The sequence below is a fragment of the Polypterus senegalus genome, chromosome 5 (genome assembly GCF_016835505.1).
Source record: "Polypterus senegalus isolate Bchr_013 chromosome 5, ASM1683550v1, whole genome shotgun sequence".
Taxonomy (NCBI): Eukaryota; Metazoa; Chordata; class Cladistia; order Polypteriformes; family Polypteridae; genus Polypterus; species Polypterus senegalus.
In genome coordinates, this window is record NC_053158.1 from 92,293,875 (window position 1) to 92,319,224 (window position 25,350).

Sequence of the window (25,350 nt, forward strand, 5' to 3'; positions counted from 1 at the left end):
GCATTTTAGGAGATATGATATTCAAATTATATGTGTTCAAACAGTCTGTGTGTGTCCAGGAATTTAATATTCAAAATAGGTCAGCATGTTGTTTGTTATTAGTGGAAGTTGAATAGTCTGATAGCCTGTGGAAAGAAACTCCTACTAAGTCTGGCAGTCTTGCACCACACAGAGCAGTAGTATTTGCCAGAGGGCAAAAGTTTGAACAGTCCATTTCCATGACAGTCTCCTCTCCTAAGGCAGCATCACAAGTACAGATCTTGTATAGACAGACGGGTGGTTCTGATGATTTCTTCTGCCTTTTGCTCTTCTGGAAGGAATTCTGATGTGAAACAGTGCAGCAGCTATACCAGACTGTGAGGCTGCTGGTCAAAATGCTCTCTATAGCACTTCTGTAGAATGTTGGGAGAATAGGAGGGAGGAGGTTTACTCTCCTCATCTGTTGTAGAATATGAAGGTGCTGCTGTGTAAAAGAAATTATTTTTAATGTCTTTGATAAAGAGCAGATAATAAAAAAGTTACTTAGAAATATATTTGGGAAGCCTTGACTAGGAGCAAAGAGCACATAGGAGGTATCATGGACTAACATCAGAAAACTGGATAATGTTGGACAACTTGTCCATTGGCATGGAAGGAGCAAAAATGAGGAATCATAAAGGCACCAAAGCATACTACTACCTCCATAGCAGAAAAGTAGATCAGGTTTTTCTCCACCAAGTTAACAGCCCAGATTTGGTGTTTCTGAACCCAGATGCACTTTTCTCTGGATAATGTTTGTGTAACAACCTTAGTTAGTTGCTATTATATTAAGTAAAACTTTGTAACTGTAATGTTAGCGTTGATAAGAAAGTTATTTTTAATTTGTGTGTGTGTTTTTGTGTGATCCTTCTACTGTGTTATATAACATTGAATCTGTATATCGACACATATGGTATCTAGTCTGTCACAGATAATTGTGAAAATCACTCCCATAATCATCTAACAAAATAAAGCAATACAGCTTTAAATATTAAGAGTGAACCTCGCAACCCAAAAAAAATACATTGGCTATGAATGACCTCAATTGAAAGAAAAACACATCTAATTTAGATTGCACAGCCTTAGCTGAGAAAGTACAATCCACAATAACATGAATATAAGACTCTGAAGGTGTTTGATAGCGATGCTAAGCACTTTGTGGCAAAGTATTCACAGAACAAGATAAGGATGGCTAGATATGTTTCTCTGTTCTTTTCCGATTTAGGACTCTGTGCTTCCCTAAAAAAGAAGCCTCATATGCAAGTCATTTTTCTAAGTAGGATTGGTCCTCTGTTGACTTCTTTTCTATGCACAGTAAGGTTTCTTTGATAGCTCAAATTTAGAACCTTTATCCAAAGATAGTGGCTCTCCGCATGTACTCACATGTGCACCACAGCCACCATCTTATGGACATAATGTCTACTACTCAAAGTACTTTTATCCTCTTCTTTTGTGATATGATATGTGATATGTCATACTGCATCATTTGTATTGAACGCTTTCATCAAATTACAAAATTTATACTTATCTAAAGATTAAACATGAAGAAAGGGCAATACTGTAACTTAGATCTATTATATGTGAGTGTATGAATGCTGCAGCTTCTTAAACCTCCGGCAACCAATGTTATATATTTGTTATTTTAGTAATTGCTGTCTTACTCACTTAGGATGCTTAAGATCTTCAAACTCATTTTGGCAACAGATCTAGATGTACCAAGCCTTCCTGATCTAGGCATTATCAGTAAGTTAACCCGTAAGACTAGAGACTGTGGGGTTTATAGGCTGCTATAGCCAAAAATGACGGCAACACAAAATGTGGAACATGAGCAGAAGCACTTAGAAGAGTTAGAGATTTGAGCTGGAGTCTATGCTAAAAGGCTAGGCCAAAACAGCCACTATTTTTGTGCCTCGCTAAAATTCATTTCCTGGAGAACAAACTGGAAGAGCTAGAACTTAGCCTATCTGCACATTGTCGAATCACAGAATATTGTATCTTAATTTTACTGAGACTTGGCTCTATGACAACATCCCACATTCTGTTATTCACCTTGGTAGACTGTTATCATTTTGGAAAGACAGAACTCCTGACTCCGGTAAGAAAAAAAAAAAGCTGAGTATTCTTTTAACAGTAAATTGTGTAACAATAGTTGTAAAACAGTGTTCACCTGATTTAAAATATATAGTATTAAAATGTTGACACTTTAACCTGCCGAGAGAATTCTCAATGACTATTGTCACTGCTGCTTACATCACCCTACATGCTAATGCCAAGGCACTCAAGAGAATGTCAAAAATTGCTGATATACAAGAATTATCATACCCAGAAGGAGCTGTAATTATAGTATACAATTTTTAATTAATATTTAATAATCTTTTATAATGTTACAACTACATATACAGAACAATCCCTCTTAATTGGCCTCACATTAACCGGCCGATGGATTAACCGACCTGTTAAAATAAAATAAAATAACAAAAAAATCCTGAGTTCTTCTTTATATGTATGCACTTCCTTTCCTGGAAGGTGGTATTTTAAAACCAGCAAACAACAAAACAGCGTTCAAATTAAATAAAGTTCAGTGTGTCAAAAGTCTTCTTTAAATAAATAATCTATTAAAATGAGTGAATCAGTGGAGGTTAAAATCCATTAGTAAAGAAACAAGTCCTTTAAAAACAACGCAAACGAGGTTAAAACAATGGCTGGAAGCAGCCTTTTAAAATCCAGAGCACAGTGCCTTCGTCTTTCTACCAGGCAGCTCCCCTGCTTCACCCATTGCAACGAGGGATTCGCCTTACCTGCAGGTACAGCTGCCTTCCACACTGGTCTGGCAGCCCTCCGATCCCTGGCTACATCGGGCTCCACCCGGACCGAGACTTGGTTTCTTTCCCCAATGGCCAGGGCACTCACGCTGGGGCTAAACCAGCCCAAAGCCTCCACAACTGCTGCTGCCTTTCGACAGCCACTCGTCTTCAATACCAGTCACTCCAGCTCCATGATCGCTCAGTTGGAGCGACCGCTTTCTTCAGCCCCACCAAGTGTCGGCCAAACACTCCTCTGCAGGGGTTCACCTCCCAGCTGCCTGCCTTTGCTCCATCGAATCTGCTCTCTCTCACTCGCTCGCTCTCCTGCACCAGCTTTCCTTTACTTGTTTCCTTCTCCATTAACCTCCCGTTCTTTCCTGTTCTCCCCCTGGCCACCTTGCACTTCTATTAGTCACGGGGACGTTGATCAGATGTGGAAATTAGCAGTTCCCAAGAACAATTACTGGTGCGGACGACTCCTCACCTGTGCACTTAAGCTAGGATCACCTGCATCACGAATACCCCAGGAACCCATCAGCCACACATTCCACACCCCCTCGCTAAGCTATGAGTGTGGTGATTATTTATTTAAAAAGTGGCCTTTTTGACTTGAGCTGTGGACCCGCTACACCACACTATCCAGTCGTTGTACAAAAAAAAGAACCTGTATGTGAAATTGTGGATGAAGCCTTGTGGATATGGTTTCTTCAGGAATGTTGAAGAGGTACAGTACATACCTTAAAAATATTTTTCTACATGAAATGAGGTATGCGCCGGATTAAGCGGCCAAAATGGCAACCGGCCATGGGTCCAGTCCCGAGGTGACCAGCTAATAAGGACTGTACTGTATATATATATATATATATATATATATATATATATATATATATATATATATATATATATATATATTGTGGTGGTCCCGGCGGCCAAAAGACGAGAGGAGGGCTTCTGCCTCCTCCAGACCGTGAGGGGGCATCCTTCCTGGTTATGTTGGGAGCCGCGGGTAGAGGGCTTGGAAGCCCAGCCCTGTAGGGACCCGTGGCCACCGCCAGGCGGCACCCCGATGCCGGTTTATCCCGTGTGGTCCTCGGCTGGGGCAGGAGCCCGGCCGGGACGCCTTGGAGGACCAGAGGAGGGCGTGTGCCTCCTCCAGACCGAGAGGGGGCATCCGTCCTGGTTATGCAGGAGGCCTCGGGTAAGGGGCTTGGAAGCCCAGCCCTGTAGGGACCCGTGGCCACCGCCAGGCTGCGCCCCAGTGCCTATTTATCTGCCACACCAGGAAGTGCCATGGGGAAGACGACAGGGGACACCCGGACGGCTTCCGGGTGCGCAGCCGGCACTTCTGCCACACAGGGGTGTGGCCAAGACTAATTGCCGGGAAGCAGCTGAAACCCATCCGGGTTCCTATAAGAGGGGCCGCCTCCCTCCAGTCATTGGTGTGACGATGTGGGTTCTGGCTCCACACTCCCTTTGCTATTGGAAGCACTCGAACCCAACACCGTCGATAATGTTGCCGAGTGAGCTAGTCAATGGAGGCAAATAAACAATTGAGCAAGGGGTGGTATACAAAAAGTGCAATAGTGCTTTTATTAAAAGCAGTCAACAAAACAAAAACAGTGTTCAAATAAATAGTGCAGTTCTTCATATTCATTAAATAAATAAATAATCCATTAAAAGAACACGTGGGGGTTAAAACTCAATAGAAAAAACAATCCTTAAAATCGAGAGGTTAAAATGATCAGGAAGCTGTCTTTAAAAACAACAACAAATAAGCTTGGTGCTTCTTTTCTGTATGCGTCTCACCTGCTTATCCCGTACGGGCTTAGCAGCAGGCAAGACGCTCTCTGCAGCTGCCCTCCTACATCACACGCTCGAGACTGGAGACCTCCCGATCCCTGGCTTCGGTCTGGCACTCATCCCAGTCCCGAGACTTGATTACCCTCAACGGCCAGGTCGCCCACGTTGGGGATTCCATCACCAAGTCTCCGACTTCCGCTGCCTTTTCCATGGCCTCTCTGCGGCCCGTCGCTTTCACCTTGTCACTCCGCTACCAGATCGCTCAGCGGAGCGACATCTACAAACACCTGGGTGTCGGCCTAACACCCAGCTTCCTCGCAGCTGCCCACGGCTCGATCGCGCGCTCACCACACGCTCCAGCGTGTCCGTCTCTCTCCTGCACCGCTTGCTTCCACGCTCCCTGTAACCTCCGTCCTCTCCTTTCCTTTCTCTCCCATCGATTCTCTCTCTCTTTCCTTTCTCTCCGATCGTTTTTTTTACCCCTCTAAAACCGACTCGCGCTTCTTTTTAAAAACTGTGAGGGGCCATCACAGCTGCAGCATTAGCCACGGGAGCAATCACGAATGTGGGCAGTTCCTCACCTGTGCACACAGTGAGAAACGCCCACATCGACGACTGCCCCGCGGCTCGCTACAACAACGCCCCCCTCACGAAGCCGCCTCAGGTGCGGTGATTATTTATTTAAAATCAATGGCCTTTTCTCCACGAGCTGTGGACCCATAACACCACAATTGGTGGATATCGGGAGGTAGTTGGCAGAGCTGGAGAGAGGACAGGAGGTGGCCAGAGGAAAGACACAAGGACTGTGAGCCCTGGACTTTGGGGGAATCAGTGCAAGAGGCACTGGGGTTGCACATGAGCACAAATTGTAAATATTGTACAATAAACGGTGTGTGGGTGAACAATATGTTGTCCGTCTGTGTGTGTCCGGGCCAGCTTTCACAATCCCAGAGATGTTCTATTCGATTTAGGTCAGGAAAGCGTTGGGGCCAGCCAATGGTGTCAATTCCTTCATCTTCCAGAAACTGCCTGCATACTCTTGCCACATAAGGTTGGGCATCGTCGTAGACCAGGAGGAACCCAAGACCCACTGCAAAGGCATAAGGTCTGACAGTGGGTCCAAGGATTTCATCCCGATACCTAATGGCAGTCAAGGTTTTTTTGTCTAGCATGTAGTGGTCTGTGCGTCCCTCCATGGATATGCCTTCCCAGACTATCACTGACCCACCACCAAACCAGTCATGCTGAACAATATTACAGGCAACATAACATTCTCCACGGCTTCTCCAGACCCTTTCATGTCTGTCACATGTGCACAGGGTGAGCCTTCTCACATCTGTGAAAAGCACAGGGCACCAGTGGTGGACCTGCCAATTCTGGTATTCTATGGCAAATGTCAATCGAGCTCCATGGTGCTGGGCAGTGAGCACAGGGCCCACTAAAGGATGTCGGGCACTCAGGCCACCCTCATGAAGTCTGTTTCTGATAGTTTGGTCAGAGACATTCACACCAGTGGCCTGCTAGAGGCAATTTTGTAGGCCTCTGGCAGTGTTCATCCTGTTCCTCATTGCTTAAAGAAGCAGATACCAGTCCTGCTGATGGGTTAAGGACCTTCTATGGCTCTGTCCAGCTCTCCAAGAGTAAATGCCTGTCTCCTGGAATATACTCCATCCCCTTGAGACTGTGCTGGGAGACACAGCAAACCTTCTGGCAATGGCATGTATTGATGTGCCATCCTGGAGAAGTTAGACTACCTGTGCAACCACTGTAGGGTCCAGGTATCGCCTCATGCTACCAGTAGTGACACTGACCGTAGCAAAATGCAAAACTAGTGAAAAAACAATCAGAAAAGATAAGGCTAGAAAATTGTTCATTAACACCAAAGCAGCTGAAACTGATTAACAACCCCCTCTGCTACTTAAATGACCAGATCAATATCCCAGAAGTTTCACTGACTTGATACTATACTCTGATTAAAAAGTGTTCCTTGTACAGTAGAGTATTGGTTTTTAGCATAGATTTGTGACTTCCTGAGTTTGACTCTTGCTTGACCATCACCATGTTTTCTCTCTGTATCTCAGTCCTTGTCATTTCAGAGCTGGCCTGATATCTGGCCAGTTTCTTGAACGCCGCTCACTTGTGAGAAGATCATGAGAGACTCTCAAGGACTTTCTCAAAATGAGTGACACCCACATATATGCATGACAGCTCAGAAGGTGATGAGAACGTTGCGTTGTTAAATCTACACAGTCTCATTGTTTCAACAGAAAACTGACATTTTAATAATCAGCATCTTTTATTTAAGTAAATTGTATTTGAATTAAAGGAAATGCTTTGGTTCAACTTTCAAATTGATCCAATCAAAATAACACTGTAACTAACATATCAAGCAGACAATAGCTGGCTTGCTTTAAGAATTTTACATTACACCTTTAATTTTAGTTTTATTATTTAATTCTAACACAAAAATAAAGATATGTATCATATTTTCCATTGGTATAAGGAAATTAATTTGTTACTTGTAAAAAAAAAACTTATAACAACATTTTTAACTGTTATGCTTATCCACTGAATGAAAGATGAATGAAAAAGCCCTGATGTTGCTACATTTCTTGTTAGCTTTTAAAAAAGTAGAACTTTAAATCTGTGTAACAACCAAACTTGGTGCTAACAACATTCTCAGTGTAATTAAAGCCAAGTGCATTTCACAATGCTGCCAGAAAGTAAAACTGTTTCAGTCACGTTACTTACTCAGTCAGTGTGATAGCAGTGCTTGAATGCCGTCTGTATCTGCTTTATATTTTGGCTCATTACTACAAACAAGCAAGGCAATCAGTGAGGTGTCTATCAGTAAGATGGCTCTTGTAATTTGATTCGACTATTTTCATTTGTAAAAATGCTATTTCACAGAGGTAAGTGGATCCAAAGTAGGCACTCACTCTTAGTACACATGTGGTGAGGTGAGGAAACTTCTCTCTGCTTACAAGTCACCAAAGGTCACTGTACCTTGGTCTGGCTTTCAGCTTCAGGTCATCTTGCAATCATCCATTTCCATGTCAGCTCCACTTGGCAAAGCAAATACTTGCTGGAAATTGGCTGCTACCTATTCTATATCAATAGGCAGGAAAGGCTTCGAGACAAATGCAGCAATATCTTCCATTGCATCTAACTCAACAAAATGCTGGTTAAACTCTGTTGTCACTTTGTTCAGGTGAGTATTGCTCAAGGTGAAAAGCATCCTTGTCTTTGATGCCTTGTGACATTTTTTTCCAGGTTGGGAAAGTGTGTCTGCCTCCATTTCATTAGATGTAAGGATCAAACACCAAGCTTTGCCTTGAATACTTTCACTATACTTAACATGTGGGGCAAGTGTCATTTTTTCCCTGGAGCTCATCCATCCATCCATTATCCAACCCGCTATATCCTAACTACAGGGACATGCTGAGAGGGGCTTCAGCTAGCATCTGTGTATCTAACCTGTATCAAAAAAATCAGCTTTTTACAATACTATATGACATGGCCCTCCATCAAGGAAGGTGTTCATGCACAGTGAAATAGTGTTAGACACTCTCAAGTGCAAATTTGGGTCAACAACTAAACAGTTACTTTAACGCTAGAACTGTGATGAGTGTTCCATGGTGCAGGGCGACTATTTAAATAAATAACTGTGTCTCTGTGAAGGTGCAGGAAGTCCAATCGAGTGTGGATGTGCATGAGTGCATTTTGATCTGCAGTTAACACTAGAATTACCAGAGCCTACGAAAAAACTCGTAATTCCGTCCCACCTTAAACTGCTTCTTAAATCCCTTCACACCTCTCCGCCAGCGTCCTTTGTTCTCTAAATGTGCTGATAAAGAGAAGCTAGGAGCAGCCGGCTATTCCATCCCCCACCAATTTAGAACGTGCACGAACTTCTCTCAGCTCATGCCTTGATTGAGTATCTGGGAGTGAAGTGGAGTTTTAGAGTGGAAATAATAGATCGTTGTTTGGAACACACGCATTTCATGTCTGTTCCGTTTCTACAGTAATCTGTGTCAACACATTGTTAAAACAGAAACTTTTTTTATATTCTAGTAGTAGATGAGAAAATGTAGGCATAAACTATATAATGTATGAAGCCTGAAGTCCAAATAGCAAAGAAACATTTTCACAAGAATAACACAATTGCACTTTTATTCAAACATATAACTGCAGAAACAAAAAGCCGCCTTAACATGCGACATTGACACCAGTTTACTGTAACTGACTCCGTGGTTCAATAGATTCAGCCCCGCTTGAATCAAGGGTGACGGGTTCGATCCTGGGCCCCTCCATTTTGAGAAGTAAACTGCTCTTAGTCTTACTGTTTTAGAATAAAAGCATACATTTGATTTCAGTCTGTAACAGCCGGTGCAATTTATGATCTTTGTAAAGGTTAGCTTTTTTTTTTAATTCACTTTTCACTCTCTCAGTCGCGTTCAGAATCAATCCATACAACCCCATCTGACACGGCTGTTTTCACTAAAGACGCGCTTATAGCTCTGCAGTGTACCACGATGCATACTAACGCTACCCATGGTTCTGACACACAAACGCTGGCGAAGCTGCCTTCTTCGTATCTCACCGTCACTTGCTTTTCTTTTTTTCAGTTTTATTGAGTGTTCCTGCCAGTCCCCGCATGTTGCTGTATGCTTTTCTTTTGTACTCCAGGACATGCAGAGGAAAGAATGGTAAAGACCAGTAACTTCGGCGCTATATGCAATCATCAGACACTCCCCATCTGCCCGTGTCACTCAAACACAGGAACATATATTGGTGTAAAAGTATAACAAAAGTGCACTTTTATTCAAGTGCACTTTTTCCATCGCCTTTTCCTGTAAGAAGCAGTGTACACACTTCTCTCTATGCTGTGGTTTCTATTACACACCTGAAAGAAAGAGACAATATATGTGAAAATATAATCGCACTAATGCAATATTATTTGAAAACGAACAGCGTCAGATCGGGTGTGAATTTATGCAGGAACTGGAAATTCTCTGATGCGGACCTTCCCCCAGGGAAGAAAGTACAGTGTCAGGTGCTCATTCAGTGTAATAGAAACCATAGCACAGAGAGGTGTGTACACGGCAACAAGTACACGTGTCGTAAATGTAGGAAGGACGGTCCTTGGGTGTGTGGGAACTGTTAATATTTGAATGTGATGATTTTATATAGCAAGGAATGCATCATGCAAGCTGTCGTATCAATCGCCTACTGTAACTTGCTTTCTTTTTTCTTCGGTTATACAGGTAGTTTTGAATAAAAGTGCACTTGTTTTGTTTGCGAAATGAAGTGTCTGCGTGCACTTTTCATGGCATTACACGTGTATTTTTTGAGCATGCCCGTTTGAGCAGTATAAAAGTATTGAAAAGTATAACAAAACAACGGGCAGATGGGGAGTGTCTGATGATTGCATATAGCGCCGAACTTACTGCTCTTTACTATTCTCTCCTCTGCGTGCCCTGGAGTACAAAAGAAACAGAATACAGGCGCTATAGCTCTGTGCTGTACCACGATGCATACTAACGCCCCCCCCACCCGGTTCTGACACACAGACGCTGGCGAAGCTGCCTTCTTCGTATCTCACCGTCACTTGATTTTCTTTTTATTCAGTTTTATTGAGTGTTCCTGCCAGTCCCGCATGTTGCTGTATGCTGGATATTTTCACATGTATTGTCTCTTTCTTTCAGGTGTGTAATAGAAACCACAGCATAGAGAGAAGTGTGTACACTGCTTCTTACAGGAAAAGGCGATGGAAAAAGTGCACTTGAATAAAAGTGCACTTTTGTTATACTTTTACACCAATATATGTTCCTGTGTTTGAACGACACGGGCAGATGGGGAGTGTCTGATGATTGCATATAGCGCCGAAGTTACTGGTCTTTACCATTCTTTCCTCTGCCTGTCCTGGAGTACAAAAGAAAAAGCATACAGCAACATGCGGGACTGGCAGGAACACTCAATAAAACTGAATAAAAAGAAAAGCAAGTGACGGTGAGACACGAAGAAGGCAGCTTCGCCAGCGCTTGTGTGTCAGAACCGGGGTAGCGTTAGTATGCATCGTGGTACACTGCAGAGCTATAGCGTCTTTAGTGAAAACAGCCGTGTCAGATGGGGTTGTATGGATTGATTCTGAACGCGACTGAGAGAATGAAAAGTGAATTAAAAAAAAAAAAAAGCTAACCTTTACAAAGATCATAAATTGCACCGGCTGTTACAGACTGAAATCAAATGTATGCTTTTATTCTAAAACAGTAAGACTAAGAGCAGTTTACTTCTCAAAACAGAGGGGAGCAGGATCAAACCCGTCACCCCTTGATTCGCAAGCGGGGGCTGAATCTATTGAACCACGGAGTCAGTTACAGTAAACTGGTGTCAATGTCGCATGTTAAGGCGGCTTTTTGTTTCTGCAGTTATATGTTTGAATAAAAGTGCAATTGTGTTATTCTTGTGAAAATGTTTCTTTGCTATTTGGACTTCAGGCTTCATACATTATATAGTTTATGCCTACATTTTGTCATCTACTACTAGAATATAAAAAAAGTTTCTGTTTTAACAATGTGTTGACACAGATTACTGTAGAAACGGAACAGACATGAAATGCGTGTGTTCCAAACAACGATCTATTATTTCACTCTAAAACTCCACTTCACTCCCAGATACTCAATCAAGGCATGAGCTGAGAGAAGTTCATACACGTTCTAAATTGGTGGGGGGATGGAATAGCCGGCTGCTCTTTATCAGCACATTTAGAAGACAAAGGGTGCTGGCGGAGAGGTGTGAAGGGATTTAAGAAGCAGTTTAAGGTGGGACGGAATTACGAGTTTTTTCGTAGGCTCTGGTAATTCTAGTGTTAATTGAGTTATAGGCTGATCAAGCCGCACACATGTGCATAGGATGGTAGCTCCATGTACCTGCACCCAATTAGGCAGCAGAGTAAAAAGGAGCATGCACAGGACAGAAAGGGAATGAAAGGAACGAAACAAAAAAAAGATGAGAGGTTGACTTACCTTGGCAGTGACATTCATGTGTCTGGTGACTCTTCTTATGAAGTCATTAGACAGATTGGGAGAGCATGGGGGTCATGAAGTCGCTGGAAAGGGTGTGTGGCGCTCCCGATATCTATGCAAAAGGACAAAGGTCCAAGTCTTTAGAGTCCTGGAGCTTACTGTCTTGCTATATGGTTGTGAGACATGGACGCTATCCAGTGACCTGAGATGAAGACTGCACTCCTTTGGTATTATGTCTCTCCGGAGAATCCTTGGGTACCATTGGTTTGACTTTGTGTCGAATGAGCGGTTGCTCATGAAGTCCCGAATGAGACACATTACCTGCATTGTGAGGGAGCGTCAGTTATGGCACTATGGCCATGTGGCGCATTTCCCCGAGGTTGATCCAGCTCATAAGATCCTCATTGTTGGGGACCCGAGTGGCTGGGCCAGGCCAAGGGGTTGCCCATGTAACACATGGCCGTGGGAGATAGAGAGTCATTTTCGGAGGGTGGGACTGGATTGCGTGTCTGCTTGGGGATTGCCAACCAGGATCCCGAGCTGTTTTGTCGTGTAGTGGGTGCGGCAACACACTGTACAAGTGCATGCTTCCCAACTTGAATTGACTTTATTTGGAAAAGAAATGAAAGAGACTGGAGATAAATGGGTGGAGGAAGAAGTGCAGGAATGAGACAGCCGCTGTGAAATGAACAGAACCAGGTGGATAGGAATGTGATGCCTGGTTCTGAGGAGGCTAAGGGTTGCTCTTGTCGAGCAAGAGAGCAGGAGCAACACATTGCTCCAGAGGACTCCCCCGCACGGTTGGTGAGGGTAGCAGGAGTCAAGGGAGTGGATGCTTAGCAGCGCCCCATGGATTGCCATGGGACAGGCAGTGGGGACACAAGTTAATGGCCTGCTTTGGGTTACAAAAGTTGTTGATATTGTTCAAACCAGTGATCTCATGCTTTACAGTTGATCGTCTCTCATTTTTAAATATAATACAAACTTTTTGTTTTTGTGCTGAGTACTTGTTACAGTTTATCCAATTAGTAAAAAATGTCCTTTACAGTATAACACTAGCTTGTCCTCGTGTGCAGTCATTAGATGAAGAGCCAAACCACTTCCTCAATACCTGAATACTTTCAATAGCCACAGGGAGCAAACAATGCCCTGGAGTGAAGTAATAATTAAACAGAGCTGCAAGCAATTATAGCCTGCATTTTATAAAGATGCTTTCAAAATGAAAGCATTTTTTTACACTTAAAAAGCAATGTTGCAGATACAGAAGGCTCACAATTCCTTTTATTCTAAGAAAAATGACAACACAAACACATTGCCTTAAGGAGTAAAGTGGTCTTTAAAAGTCCATTTGAATGTAATTAAATGGATTCAATCATTTTGAAAAGCTTATTCAAGTTTACTTGCCAAAATAATTCTTAAAAGAGTGGCCAGCCCTAATAAGCAGACAAATGTACTGGTTTATAATTAGTTGTATCCTACCACGATCTGGTGATCCATTAAAACAAAGGCTTATTATTCCTTGTGGTCTTCCATGATTTAATTCTCTCACAAAGTGACTTTTTACAAGACATTTCCTAGTTATCCCTCAGATTTTATTCACCTTTGATGCCATTTCCATAGGATCCCAAGAAATAATACACAGAGTCCAGTTCAACATAAGAACTAGTCTCTTCTGCGGAATCCAAGACTATGAAATTTGTACTACAGTAAACAAAATAAATCAACTAAGATATAGTTGTATAAGTTATATAACAATCCTGATAGCTTTCATTTTAAATTATTAAGAGCTTTGTTTTATTTTCATTTGTAATACTGAACTTATAATTTGATCATCCTAAATTCAGAATGAGAATTCAAATTAAATGTACAGTTTCAGCAATTAACTACAGAAAAATTCTGGTTTATGGTCAGAGGTCTTTCTTGCACTACTGAAAGTGGTCTTACATTGAAGAAGAAAATCACTGACACATAGAAACTTTCTGGAACAGTTTCAAATTATTTGTATTCTGTGGATTTGAATTTGCTTTGTTCAGACCTCACTAAATGTTCTGATTTGGTTCAAATAGTATGTCATGTGGGCAATTTGCTCTAGCAGCTATAAACAGACTGGTTTTCAATGATTCTCCTACCATTTTATTCAAAACAGGATGTACTCTCTAAGTGTCTGCGGTTGAATTCCACTGCTTAAATGACAATCTCATTGCTTTTGGGTGCTGCACATTTGCTTATTACTGCTTCTTGGGCCTAGTTTAGCTATGGATGAAAAGCCTTCCAAACATAATTATAATTACTAATTCTCCAATTATCCTGCACTTGAAGAAGCATTTGCATCCCAAGGGAGTCTTGGATCTTTTTAGTTGTGAGTCATACTCCAGTATTCTCACACTTGATAAACAGACATGGACCTCTAATAGGTTTCTATTAATAAAATCTAAATATTTGCCTGTAACAGAGATGCCTGGACCACCACCTGGAAATAGGTTTGTTCATCAGTGATCAAACTGTGGGAGTGACATTCACTTAACTAATTCAAGGAAAGGAACTGCATATCAGATGAAACATAGGAAATAATTGATTAGGTTAAAGGTTCTTCCCTCCGTGAATAGAGGATTCCAACAAGTTCAAGGTACTGAGTGTTTCATTAATAGTATTGGAGAGAAGTTCCATCTTTCTCCAAAAAAAGCCTTTAATAGGTCTTTCCATTGCTAATTTGAAAATTCATTATCTACTCTGGACATTTTTTGGCAGATTCTAGGTGAATTAATCATTTATTGAAAGATATATTTTCTAGGGTCTTAACCTAGGTGTTTTAGAAGAGCTTGTCTAGACCATAAACTAATAGATCATATCATTCCTTGGTCATAGGGAAAGAGCCAATAAGTGCAATAGTTCACAATAATAAGACTAAAATAATGAAACTTTGTATTGGACATAGCTACCAGTGCATACTCTTGAAGGAAAGTCAGAGGTTTGATTCTCCCAGCAAGACCCAGATGTCTTGAAAACCTATATGGCGAAGTCAAACTTAGTCCAAAAAACTGTGTACATTCACCAACCACAAGCTAAAGAGTGGGGTAATGGTACAGAGTCAGCCAAGTGACTTCAGTGAGTGGAATCATGGGAAATGGATATCATGTCACAAGTGGTGAAAGTTTCTGGAACCCACTAGTGTACTGGAAAGACATATGTCTTTTTCAAGGATTGCTTAAACTAGGAAATGGGTGGAAAACAGTTCAGAATGGGTCAGGTTTATAACTCTAAAGAAATGGACAATAGTATTTAAGCAAAGATAACTTTGACAATAATAACCTACAGGCAATTACCCAAAATAAAAGCAGTAACACGTTAACAACTATTTGCTTTAATGCAAGAAACATGAATAAAAGAATAAGAACAAGAATAAAATGAATGAATTAGGGTTATAGGTAGCTGTAGATATGATATTATAGCAATAATAGAAACTTGTCTGAATCTGAGAGTTGGGAAAGATTATAATGTAAACTGCACAAATGATCTTATGGGAAATCACAGTTGACTTGTCACTGTCCCCATCCAGGCAGCATATAGAAGTAATTAAGTCTAACAGGATGCTACATCATATAGCATGATGTGTAAAGTATAGATAAGTCAACATAGGTTATGTTTAATCTATATAATGCACTTTACAAGACTCATTCCAATTATTATGTTCAATTTTACCCACAGTTTTATAGCATCACTTGAGAAATGCTACAGAAAAACACCTAGGCTGATTCCAGGACTGCAAGAAATGAGCTATGAGGAAAGACTGAAGGAGTTACTAGCTTAAGCAAACAGAAGTTAAACGAATACTTTACACAATAATGGTATTTATTTATATGATACACCCCATGTAGTTGGTAGTGATGGCTTAGAAAAATTTTTGGTCTTGTGTCTTGTGCAGAATGGAGAGAAAAAAGTTTATGGTATAATAGAAGCCAGAAATAGCCAATGCTATATAATGGCAAATGATGTGAAAACATTCATGGAAAAAAAAAAGATCTTGTGTTATTTTGTCACATAAACCTCAAGTCAGTTAACTTGTTATTTGCTCAAAATGAGGAAAAGGCTTTTTTTTTTTTTGCTAAAATAATGTTACAAATATATTTCCAGAATCAACACACATAAACAGAAAACTAAAGGCTTATGTGAATGAATTTTTGAATTGAAGACCCACTTCTCCTCCTTATTCATTGGTCAAAAATTTAATTTTCAAAGTAATCTAAAAATCATGCAGCAACATTTATTGGTAGACTTGTGAAAAAATATGTTTGATCTCTTGGCATGATTTGAATGAGTGAAGGTAATAGTGAAAAGAAGAAGAATCTTTCAGCTTGGGTTAATAATTAAAAAGAGAAAATGAGCTTTGCGTTACCTTTATGAAATGTGTTAAATTTTACAGATAAAATGCTATATTGACATGTAACTTTAGAAATAAAATGAAGCAATGTTTTAACATTGCTTTTCAAAATTTTGTTTGTATTTTATTATATTATTAAATATCAGAAAGGCAGAAAACAAAAATAAACACTGAGATTAAACTTATTACATTAGGGATACATTTCCTTTGGGGATTCAGCAGTCATTTTTCAGGAGGAATGAATCTCTAAATAATACCATTACAGAGCTCATTTTAAATTAATTATGTTGAAAATAATATAAAACCTTTGATTTTGTGATGGTTAAATACTAGAATTACCAGAGCCTATTAGAAACTTCGTAAATCCGGCCCACCTTACTGTAATTTCTTTCTCACCTCTCTGTCAGCGTCTTTTGTCCCATAAATGTGTTCATAAGCAGCAAGCAGCCTGCAATCCCATCCCCCTGCCCACCGCCGCAGTTCAATTCGCAAAGAAGTTTCTCAGTGTTCAGTGTTTGCCTTCGAGTGAAATGCTGGAGCTTTATAGGGTAAAAAAGTATATCGTCATTTGGAATACATACATTTCATGTGTGCTCAGTGCCATCAACAATCTATGTAAAAACATTGTTAACACAGAAACATTTTCCATGTTTTAGTAATAATTGACAAAATGTAGACATGAAATGTATAATGTGTGAAGCCTGAAATACAAATATGAAATAAACACTTTCACAAAAGGTACAAGTATAACAAAACAAGTTTTACTTCAAGAATTTAACTGAAGAAAAAAGAAAGCAGGTTACGGTAGGCGGCAGATACGACAGCTTGCGTGGTGCAATGCTAAGAACTGCTGCCTTCCAATCAAGAGGTTGCGGTTTCGATATCAGCTGCTTCCCAAATTTACCATTTTGAGTAGTGAGCTACTCTTATTGTTTTTTTCATACAATAAAAACATACATTTGATTTGCTTCTGTCAGTTTACGTATAGTACTTGTCAAAGATTCTTTTTTTTTTGGTTTTATTCTCTCATTCACGTTCAAGCTCCCAAAAAAACCTCCCGATCTGACGCCGTTTTCAGATATAGACGTGGTATAACAAACAAACTTGTTTTGTTACACCCCCTCTTTATTTGAAAACCGTGTCAGATCTTGTGCGTGAACGAGACTGGGAAAACTGTGGACGTGGATGTGAGTGGTGTGTGTGACTGAGAATGACTGTGGATGTGAATTTTTTTATTCAGTTTTATTCTTGAGTTTTCTTGCTCACACTGAATTAGTATGCACCTTCTGATCCATGATGAAGCTGCACTGATCAAAAAAGAGAGATATATATGACATTTGGAATAAATCATTTCATGACCTGTATTGTACATTTCGGAAAACGTTGTTGCACTAATGCAACATTATATTCATTTGCATACCTTCATGCAGTTGTAGTCATGACGTGACTGCATTTGTTATTTTTTTATTTTTCCGATCTTCGCCAGTTTTCTCATGTTGCGGCATGTTGGTATTTCTTTTGAACTCCAAGAGATGCAGAGGACAAAATAGTACAGAGAGGCCAGTTACGCACTATATACAGTACAATCATCAGATTCAAATGTTAACAGTTCACACACACACATGGACCGTCCTTTCTACATTTACGACATGTGTATAAGGTGTGAAGCCTGAAGTCCAAATATGTCCAAAATTTGATGCTTTTATGCGGCACAGAACCAAACTCTCTGTACTATTTCATCCTCTGCATCTTCTGGAGTTTGTTTGTTATACCACATCTTTATTTGAAAACAGGAGCTTGAACGTGAGTAAGAGAATAAAACTAAAAAAAAAAAAGCTAACTTTGACAAGCACTATAGATTTACAGCGGCTGTTACAGACGCAAATCAAATGTATGTTTTTATTGTATAACATTAACAATAAGAGCAGCTCTCTACTCAAAACAGTAAACTTGTGAAACTGATTGGGAATCAGCAGTTCTTAGCATTACACCACGCAAGCTGTTGTATCAACCGCCTACCATAACCTACTTTCTTTTTTCTTCAGTTATATTCTTGAATAAAAGTGCACTTGTTTTGCTATACTTGTACCTTTTATGAAAGTGTTTATTTGATATTTGGACTTCAGGCTTCACACCTTAACACTGTGAAATAGCGAGTCTCAACACACTAAAAAAAGGTTTGGGGCAGCCACCCGTATATTGTTCCTAACTGCAAAAGGATTTAAAGTGAACAACTGATGTTGGTTGTTTGAGTTCCCAGTATGAACTGAAGTTGGTTTGGCAATATGAAGGATTTATAGTCTGTAACCTGGAAGTGACTTCAGTCTGGGAGCCGGAACCAGAAGTGACGTTGAATCAGGCAGGTTTTCCCGTATTTGATCTGCAGAATTAACAGAAACAGGTTTAGAGCATCCCGCCACCCCGTGGCCCAGCGGGTAATCACCTCCACTTGGTCCATTCAGCTCGCTCCTTGTCGCACGTGTGTGACAACACATGTCATAAATGTAGGAAGGACGGACCTAGGGTGTGTGTGGGAACTGTTAACATTTGAATTAGATGACTGTATATAGCACGGAACTGACCTCTCTGTACTATTCTGTCCTCCGCATCTCCTTGAGTTCAAAAGAAATACGAACATACAGCAACATGAGAACACCGAAAAAAAAATCAGGGAAAAAAAAAACGTGGTCACGTCATGACTACAACCGCATGAAGGTATGCAAATGACTATAATGTTGCATTAGTGCAACAACGTTTTCTGAAATGTACAATATAGGTCATAAAGTGAATTATTCCAAATGTCATATATATCTCTCTTTTTTGATCAGCGCAGCTTCATCATGGATCAGAAGGTGCATACTAATTCAGTTTGAGCAAGAAAACTCAAGAATAAAACTGAATAAAAAAATTCACATCCACAGTCATTCTCACTCACAAACAACACTCACATCCACATCCATAGTTTTCCAAGTCTTGTTCGCGACAAAACGCTAACGGAGAGATGAGAAAGGATTTAAGGTGGGTCGGATTTATGAGTTTTCTCGTAGGCTCTGGTAATTCTAGTATTAAAGCTGTCTGAGTAATACAGAATATGCTATATACAACATATTCCATTCCCATATTCCCTACCTACACCAATACAGAGAAAATTACAAACTAATTAATTGTTCCTTTCTACAAACACTTTCTCCACTAAAACATAAGCAGTATTAAAATATTTAGAAATACAGCTGGAGGCAGACTTTAGACTGATGTATTAGGCTGTCTTAGACACTGCAAAGCCATAATACATACAGTCAAATGCAAACTTGCAGTGCCCATTTACAGCATTTCACCCAAAAAAATTCCATTAATAATATTAATTAAGTGCACATAGCATGAATTAAGTAGCAGTTTTTAACTGACATGAGCAGATAATTGATGGATTTTCTAATTTATATATTCTATTGATTTGTTCAGAGCACTGTAGGTATAAAGTTAAAATAAAACACAAAAAACACATTTAATAAAAGCATTGTGCAGCTCATGCAAACAGATATGTAAAACTTAATATTTACATTGATATTTATATGTACTGTATGTATGAAGTCAAAATACTTAATGTACGGCATTCATTAGAACTATCAAGAATGAACTTCACCTAATGTTATTCTGTTTAATTTCACAAACCAGTTAATGTCAACCAATTTATCTGCACTACGGTTTAAATCCTGTTTTAAATATCACAAAGTTCCTGTCTGTAGTGCAGATTTTATCAGCGCCCTTCTCTAACAGATGCTATGAGCTAACATCAATTCTCCATGCAGTCTGTTTCACCAGAAAAAGTCTGTGGTATTAGGCTACAACATGACTCATGGAGTATGATTTGTAGTTTACGTAACACCTGTTGACACAGAATTTTCTAGATGGGGGTGTCAATGTGCACATGTTAAAGTATGAAGCAAATATAAGAGTGCAGATCAGAATTTAAAAACAAAAATTTTAATTTTGAAGATGCTAGATTCTTGGTATAAGGACATATACCAAGACATCACACATAAGTTCTGTATTGATATTTTAATTATGTATACTTGCTAAATGATAAAACAAAATAAGAGCGCTACAACAGCATGTGAACAAGCCTCTCAAACTTAGAAGACACTTTATTAAATATGGTTTAGGCAGACCAGTGTCAATCTACCTCAATACATGAGTCAATGCTTGTAAAGCCTTGTGAATGTCTTGCTATAAAAATGTGTCTGCACAATGGCAGTGTTCCAGGGGTTCATAAGTTGTTACTGTTTGACATTTGCAGCTTATGTCTATATGCAAATATAGTAATGGTGCATATTATATTACACTTGATTATATAAATTTGTTTATGCAGATCTGTAACATATTTATATGCATTAACTTGAATGTTCAACTACCTATTTATATATATATATTTACTGTATATACTGTATATATATAGGCAGGTTTGGGCCACTGATTTGCACGAGAGACAGGAAAACGGGACTAGATTTCCAAGAAAGGAATAGCTTTATTGCTGAGAAGCATACAAGCACACAGGTTAAAGCTCCCTTATTCAGATTAAATGAAAACAAAGCCTTCTTCGCTGAACAGGTTCAGCAGTGTGGATGAATTTTGCAGACCAGACAGCAGGTGAAATAATAAAGCAGCTTTATTCTTTTGTGTCACAGTGAGAAAAGTTTCAGAAAAGCAGACAATCAATACATGAAAGCATCAGGGCTCTTCTGAACCCCGTCTGTTGGGTGGGGTCCGGTTTTATACCCCTAGAATGCGTGATTTAATATCATTATAAAATGCAACAGTCAACACATTTATTATACACAATCCTTGAGCCCCTTATAAAACTTGATTTCTTGGCTCCTTTTGTTATGCCGTTCAGATGTAAGCTAAGGGACAACGTGATAAGGCAGACTCATGTGTGGAATGCATAGACCTTGAGTCCTTTGCACAAATACTTTTCTGTTTGCTAAAACAAAACATGCTTTAACAGGGTTTTGTAAAACTTACTTCTCAGACATGAATTAGGAAACAGGAAAATATTTGATCAGGGGAGAGGTGAGTGGGAAACGGTAGGAGAGGGGGATGGAGTGGAGTAGGCGGAGGAGTGTGGTTGGTTGTGTTATTCTGAAGCATTTTTTCTTCGTGTAAAAAGTAAGCTTTTGCCATAGAGGCAATAAAATACTTGGATACGATGAATCTTATCAAGGGAACAATACAGCAAGCTACAAGCAGGAGAACGATTAAAGCAACCGTAAGAGAGATGAGAACTGACTTTAGCCATTGACCCCAGGACCCAAAAGTGGACATAAACCATTTGTCCCAAGGATTAGAAATGCCAGAATTAATAGCTAGTTCATTAAAGAGAGCAGTCAAATCAGCTAAAGCACGAGTGATTGATCCATCAGGAGCTGTATTATTAGGGATATAGGTACAGCATGCATCACCAAACATAGCACAAACGCCTCCTTTCTCAGCCAACAGCCTATCTAAAGCCAATCGATTTTGCCAGGTCATGAGGGATGTTTTATCAAGTTGCTCATGGATACCTTCAACAGCTTCTTTAGTAAAATTTAAGAATTGTTGTCGATTGTAATAGAGGTAATCACTCCAATCTACATTTTTGTTTATAGTAACCTGAAAAATAGACTCAAATCCCTTGCCTTGAACTTATCAGGGACTCCACGAGGGACTCCAATGGAATCAAAATACACCCCAGGGCCATGTAGGGAAAACTGGGAAGGGCCCACAGAACGGGGTCGACGACGTCCAGTCAGGTGGAAGGATGTCAAGCAATTTAGAAGTACGGCACATCCACCAAATATTAGCTCATGGAGTATTCTGAGTAATCAGAAAAATTGATAATTTGGAAGCTAAAGAGGAAGAATTAACCGGAAAAGTTTGGAAACAAAATGAGGATGGGATATTACCAACATTTGTGCCACGAGAGGAAGTGAGGTTTCTAAAAAAACAGGTATAATTACCTTCATGAGGCTGGAACATCGGGGGAGTCATGGGAAGAGTAGGTGGAAAAAGAAGGGAAAGTGTAATGCAATTAGAGTCGATTGGAATAGAGGAAGAGATAAAAAGGGCAAGTAGGCAAGGAAGGCCAGTAGGATCAGATATGTTAGAAAGAGGAAAAGGGACAGTGGCCAAATGTGGCCTAGCTGTAGCACATGCATAGCAATCAGATTGATTCACTTGTCTAGCCGAATATAATACCCATTGCAGCCAACGGTTCTGATCCCCATACCCAGTTTCAATCGAAAAAGTGGAAGAAAAGGTGGAAATATTCATGACCTTGACAGGGGGGGTTTGGACCAGGGTAGAGAGAGGGGTGTGTGTGTGGGGAAATGGGAGGTGTTAGTAACAGGGTTCTCAACCTTAATTTGAAATCTCCCTAGAGGATCTATTCCAGATACATACGCCCCTAAAATATAGATTCCTGAATCATATAAAGAAGGGTTCTTCAGAGTAATGATCAAAGGGTTACAATGGTATTCGGCACATTCATGAGGGGCATGTCCTTTTATAATAGAAAAACGATATTTCAGACCATACTTCTGGGCCTTATAGGGTTGATAACCCCAGTCATCAGTTCCAGTATTAGCAAAAACCCAGTCCCACTTGTCACAGTGACTTCCGAATCCAGAGTTTGTAACAGTTACACACACATATTTGTCAGACCAGGTCCACTGGATTTGTCGATCAGTCCCACAGTCAATAATAGAACAGAAATCCACCTGAACTGATGTGGTGATTCCGAAAGGAAAAATCAAGGTGACCAGGGCAGTCGACAAGGGGATGGAAAGACATAGTAGGACCACAATCATGGGTGCCATCTTTTGCAATGTGAGACGTGAATCCAAGCAGGCAGTCACTCAACTTTAACAGCGTGTGGTGTCGACAGCAGGAACGGTCCTCTCCACCGAGGGTGATGCCAATGTTTCCTTCGAGTATCTCTCACCAAAATCCAGGTTCCTAACGGAATCGGGGAGTCCTTTAATGGAGGATTAGTTCTCCAGGCCTGCCTCACCTGCTCATGGACTTCCTTCAGAGAAGCTCGGAGACCTGTACGATTGGAAAGAAGATCATTGTCAACAGTGTGCAGTGTAACATTACCTATGACCATGCCGACTGGCATGGGCCGTCCGGTCAGAATTTCGAATGGCGACAGCCCTAACTGCCGATGTGTTCTTCACCTTAATCCCATCAAGGCCAGAGGCAGAGCATCAGGCCAAGTTAAATTTGTTTGCTCACAGATTTTAGCCAATTTAGATTTCAAGGTGTCATTGCATCTCTCTACTATGCCCCCACTCTGAGGATGGTATTTGCAATAATGATGTACATTTATCTGAAGCCAAGTAGTCTATTCTTCAATCACAGAATTTACAAAATGACTACCATTATCAGTCTGCAATTTCTGTGGTATTCCCCATCTTGGAATGATTTCCTTTATCAAAACTTTTGCCACAGTTTTGGCATCTGCATGTTTGGAAGGGAAAGCTTTCACCCATCGGGAGAACACATCAACAATTACTAAACAGTATCAGTACCCCTTTGATGGTGTTAATTCAATGAGTCCATTTGGAGGTGTTCGAATACCCTTCCCTATATTAAATTTCTGACATACTGCACAGCGTTTACAGAATTGCTCTGCGTATGTAGAGAAGCCTACTGCTTCCCAATGTCTCTCAACCTCTTGAACCATTGCATCCTTTCCAGCGTGATCCAGGCCATGTGCAATTTTTGCCATACCTGGAAAAGAAGCTTTAGGAAGGAAAGGTTTATTAGTTTGCTTATGGGTCCAGATCTCATTGACCAATGATCCTTCCTTGGACCAGGTTCGTCTTTCTTTTTCTAAAGCTGAACTCTGTAAAGAAATGACTAAATTACTGGAATCTCTGTCATCTGTCTGTTGGAATAAAGAGATTTGGCTATTATTATAAGCAGCTTGTTTTGCGAAGTGATCGGCCAGTTTGTTTCCTTTACTAATAGGATCTTGTTTTTCAGTATGGGCTTGACATTTAACTATAGCCAATTTTGATGGCTTTGTTATAGCTTCTAAGAGGGATTCTATTAGTTTTTGATGCTGAATGGGCTTGCCAGTACTGGTCATGAATCCCCTGAGTTTCCATAATGCCCCATGATCATGGCAGACTCCAAAAGCATATCTAGAATCAGTATAGATAGTTACAATTTTTCCCTCTGACAACTGACAAGCTCGGGTGAGAGCTATCAATTCAGCTGCCTGCGCGCTCAAACTTGAAGAAATTCAGTTTGCTTCCAGCAGGTGGTCACCTTTGACCACTGCATAGCTGGTTGAAGGTGTTCTATTTTCCAATCGTAAAGAACATCCATCCACAAAATTATCTCACCTGTTTCTAAGGGTGTTTCCTGTAGGTCTGGTCTAGGTTTTATAACCTTAGTTATTTCGTCATGACAGTTGTGGGGCTCCCCTTGATTTTTATTTGGAAGCAGCGTAGCTGGATTTAAGGTGGAGCACCTTTCTATGGTAACGTTTGACAAAGTACAGAGTACATTTTGGTAGTGTATTGCCCTAGCAGTAGTGAGATGTGAGGTTTTAGCCTGTACTAAAATGGAGTGTACAGCGTGAGGCACTTTTACCACTAGGGGGCTCATGAGCACTATCTCTGTACTGGCCAGCACGGCCTCTGTTGTGGCTGCTACAGCTCTGAGACAGGGTGGAAGTCCCGAAGCCACTGGATCCAATTTTTTCGAAAAATAAGCTATTGGCCTTTGTTTTTCTCCATGGAGTTGTGTAAGAACTGCAGTCATATATCCCCCCCTTTCGTCCAGGAACAAAGTGAATGGATGCCCATAATCAGGAAGGCCCAACGCTGGCGCAGAGAGGAGTGCATTTTTTAAGTCACATAGAGCCTTCTCAGCTTGATCATTCCATGCCACCTGACCAGAAAGGGGGAGATCAGGGGTGTTCGCTAAAAGTTGTAAAGGCTGTGCTCTTTCAGTGAAGTTTAAAATCCATTGCCGGCAGTATCCTAGAATGCCTAAGACAGACATAACCTGTTGCTTTGTAACAGGTCTAGGAAGATTTTGAATGGTGTTTATACGATCGCTAGAGAGAGCTCTTGTTCCGCAAGAAATGTCATGACCTAAATATTTCACAGTTGTTTGAATTAACTGCAGTTTTGCTTTAGAAACTTTATGGCCATTTTCAGCTAAAAATAATAACAGTTGCTGAGTATCATGTGCACAAGCGTCTTCGGTAGTACTACACAACATTATATCATCTACATACTGTATTAGTACATTGTCTTTATCTGGCCAAAAG